General features: G+C 38.9%; 1 non-coding gene across 1 annotated transcript; it reads right to left on the bottom strand.

Moving 5' to 3' along the window:
• Positions 1–4226: 4226 nt before the first annotated feature.
• On the bottom strand, positions 4227–4310 carry TRNAY-GUA (transfer RNA tyrosine (anticodon GUA)). Its single transcript has one exon. It is a non-coding gene; the product is annotated as a tRNA-Tyr (tRNA).
• Positions 4311–4538: the final 228 nt, after the last annotated feature.

Raw genomic sequence — 4538 nt, 5'->3', positions numbered from 1 at the left:
GGTTTCGCCAAGATAGACAGTGATAGAATAACTATATTGGTAAATAATGCAGAGAGAGATGTTGACATCGATCCCCGAGAAGCCCAGGAAAATTTTCGAATAGCTAAAGCTGACTTAGCTCGAGCCGAAGGCAAAAGACAAGCAATTGAGGCTGATTTAGCTCTGAAAAGGGCTAGAACCCGATTAGAGGCTATCAATGCTAGCCCCCCCGTCTCTAATTAACATTTTCTATAATGATCTGAAAAATGGATTCAATGTTCCGCCTCGATCCAAACACGTGGAGTAAAACTTATTAGATACCATTGAAAACTCGATGGCATCTAATAAGTTTACCTACTATTGGATTTGAACCAATGACTCTCGCCGTATGAAAGCGATACTCTAACCACTGAGTTAAGTGGGTCATTTATTCTCATAGGTAGAGTTGGATTTATAAACGATTCTAAATCGAAATCGAATTAAATGTATAGACAATGTATGTGTCCCTGGCACAGATCGAACTTATTGGAACGTATTGGATCATAGTATTGGATCATGAAATATCTACCTTGACATAAAGTGATCCATCTGGTTAGTATAGTAGTGTATCACCAAGACTGGCAAGGAAGGGCTATAGCTCAGCAAGGTAGAGCACCTCGTTTACACGTGCGCCAATGGTTTTCGGGAGAGTTTATCGATTCGTCCGATCCACGAAATAGATTCTATGTGAAATAGTCTTACTCTATAAATTTGTTTCTCTGGGGAACAATAGCATGACAAAGATTAAGTTCGATCTGATTCGAATTACGGATCTAATTGATATGGTCAATCCCAGCTATGTTCAATGCCAGGCATAATGAGTATAATACGGGGACCTCAAAATAGATTCTTTTCGCTCTATGAACTTTTAGGTGTATGAAGTGTCATATTTTACTTTTGGAGCGATAGAAGAGACTCTATTTGAGTCAATCTATGCCCGAGCAAGGCAGACCTACGTCAAAAAAACCTTTTGAATAACTTTGGGATTACTTCCGAAGGGTAAGAATTTGGAGCACACGGAGCCATATTAGTATCTTACCGGAAAGAGGAGAATGGCAGACTAACCGATCTTTCCATCAGTTAATGAAAGAGCCCAATGCGAGAAAATGCATGTTGGGTTCTTGGAACAGTTCAAATTATTTTGATAATAAGAACTTTGATCTGTTCTACCGAGAAGGTCTACGGTTCGAGCCCGTATAGCCCTATACATTCCACTAAGTGATACTATTTATATATATCCCCTCATAGTCCGTCCCTATGACTTGGCCTTGAAAAGTCTTTCAGATCATATCAATCTCATGTCCTTATCTAGATCGATGGATGGGAACGTTGGACCAGAGCAGGCATATTAGTATTTTGGATCGATCGAGATTGATCCGATACCAGATGATCAAACCTATAAACTATTTTTATTTTATTTTTTATCGCTAGTTCTTCGAAAAATTCGAGAGTTCTCTCGAATATCATATGTTCCAAGCAATCCATAGAGCAGTCAAAGTATCGATCGGACATGTGACTTTTAGCTCCATCCAAACGCAACGCATTCCATTGGGGTTGAACAAAATTTCCGTTCAATCGAAAATCCCGGATGTATCTATCCCTTTGCTAAATATCAGGGCGAAGATCTTGATCAACTAGGATTCTCTACAATAAGTTATGTGCGGTAAATCGAGCCTATTTTTGAACCATATAAGTGGCAAGTACGACGGATATTCCGAATACCTGGGCAGAGAAATTCTCTGGAGTTGATCCATCCTCGCTAAAGGCGAACCTTTGGTTCGTTCTCTTTCTTCACCTAAGATCATCACATGGTTTTTGAGACCCAAGATTTTCATATTGGGACAAACACTCTTCCTTGCCTCTAGTTCCGTTCTGGTAACATATCACAAAAATGCAATCTACCGGCTATGCATATTAGATCTACATCTGGACCAACGTTTGCTTTAATCTACCCCACTATTTTATAGAATACACATATTTCATGGAATGCGTTCTGGAACAAACAATAGAATAAAGAAGTCTGTTGGGTTGGGACGAAAGAAAGAAACTATTACCCCTTGTCCAGAAATTATGTGGACAGCGACCCAAAAGAAGCTGCTTTCTGCCCCGTTACAAATAGATCTCTACTCGGCAATAGATCTGTCCGAAATGATTTTATATCATTGTGAGATGAGTGGGCTCATCTCATAACGAACTTATATGTGAAAGATTTGATACGTTCCACGGATCGATTGACGCCTACCAATTCTGTTCGCTTGATCTAAACTTTCAAACGAATTAACTGAAAGACAACAATCAAATTTATATTTGATTCATCAAATGTTCACTATCTCCGTCGGTAGATGAGCCTTTAAATTTGTATCTTTGTCCCATAACCTGCATAATAATATAACAAAGAACTTGATTGTATCCTAACCGTGCATGTAAGATAACAAAATTTTCCAGATTGGAAAACCCTATACCTTCTAATACGAGAAGGAAGGATACAAGTTCAAATGGTCTAGATTCATCGAATCTGAATATATGATAAGCGAATAGGGTCGAACTTGTCGACACAGCCACAACCTTGATCATTTTAAACAACGACTCTCCGATCAAATACCCTGCCCAGAGTTGTTCAGATGGACAAGATCTTAGTATCAAGATAAAACATACAATAAATATCGAGATAGATCTCGATCTATTCCATTTACACCGAACCATTTTAATGGTTATGGCCCGTTCGTTACAACTCGAATAACGTGGGATCTACCGAACCAATCTGCAAAACTGTGTTAGTTGAAAACTAAAATCTAATAGGGAAAAACAATAATTATCGCCCATGAGTGAATAGACAAAGGATCGATACGAAAGAAGAAAGATTCTTCTTTCACGTTCAAAAGAACGGAGGGAAGATGGGATCGTGATATTTCTCCGGGAGAAATACAAAATACTTCATATTTATCACATATTTGATAATAAGCCATACAACTTGTTCGAGAGTTGAGAGTTAGTCATCGATCTTGCTTTGATCCCCTATCAGAGGTCACCGACGACCCACATAAGAACAAACGTTAGCTCATTTTTTATTCTTGGAAGAAATGACTGTAGATAGATAAATTGGTTTTTCCGGGGCGGACGTAGCCAAGTGGACCAAGGCAGTGGATTGTGAATCCACCACGCGCGGGTTCAATTCCCGTCGTTCGCCTCATAAAAGAAGATAAAAAACGGACTGGATCCGAATCCGATTTGTTGTCATTTTCATATTCATATTTCGGTGAAAATATTTCTCTCTATGTAATAGAAATGGACACCCGAGCCTTCTTTCTTCGTGGGAAACATGAGCCCTTTATGAGCCCTTTATCGGTATTTACTTCCATGATCTCCTTATTTTAACTTTGTTCAAAAATAGCTCGAGATTTGATCTCATTTTGATCTCATAGAGATGAATGAATCTTTCTTTCAAGATCCATGAAATAGATGTATGTCATTGATAGAATTGGTTCGAGTAACGGAATCTAACTAATGGATTGAATGAATTCTTCGATGGAAATAGTATAACCTAATACGATCACTTTTGATAAGACTAGTAGTAAAAACTTACGTGCATCAGAAAACGTTCCGATCAACACATGTCTGGTATAATTTCGAAAGAATAGGATTCGTACGAATAAGAACCTTATGCTCCTCCAGAAGACGTTCGTCAGACATGAGAGATATTTTGCTTGGATCTCCACGATTTAGATGGAATTGTGAATCTATCCCGCTTCGGTGATGATATAGAAAGAAGTATCCCATATCGAATTTATCCAGAGGCCCACCCCATGACCCTGGAATGATAAGGACTAGTCCGTCCAGATCCTGACATGATCATTCACAGTTCACTTACTATTGGATCGGGACTGACGGGACTCGAACCCGCAACTTCCGTCTTGACAGGGCGGTACTCTAACCAATTGAGCTACAATCCCAATACAGTACAGTTCACCTACTATTAGATAATATTTATTTCATGATAGGTGCTAGATAGGTCATATAGATTATGCGAGTGCTAGGTCGATTAAATATCTTATCCTTCTCTTTCATTTTTGAAATGTATCGATTCATACGGAATTGGGCATCTACGATATGAATAGATATCGATGTCGGGGTTCAATAACCAATTATCTTTTCATTCATGATTAGCATGAATATAACCATACCGATAGATTGGTATTGATGATATTGGTTGGGTCGAGCTGGATTTGAACCAGCGTAGGCATATTGCCAACGGATTTACAGTCCGTCCTCATTAACCACTCGGGCATCGACCCAGGAACAAGACAGTAATTTAAAATTATTTAGGATACCTAACGAATGGATCATGGTACCCCCAGGGGAAGTTGAATCCCCGTTGCCTCCTTGAAAGAGAGATGTCCTGATCCACTAGACGATAGGGGCCACCAATCTATTCTTTATAATATGAAAGTGATCGGGAAGTTGTCAATAATATTACAAGAATTCTTGGTTTCCTCAAGGTTTTTTTCAATAAACTTGCCTAT

This window comes from Pinus tabuliformis, chromosome 9 (genome assembly GCF_031772625.1).
Source record: "Pinus tabuliformis cultivar Carrire ecotype Pingquan chromosome 9, CPIR1, whole genome shotgun sequence".
Taxonomy (NCBI): domain Eukaryota; kingdom Viridiplantae; phylum Streptophyta; class Pinopsida; order Pinales; family Pinaceae; genus Pinus; species Pinus tabuliformis.
The sequence above is the reverse complement of the archived record's forward strand: the minus strand, read 5'-3'. Positions and strand labels throughout refer to the sequence as shown.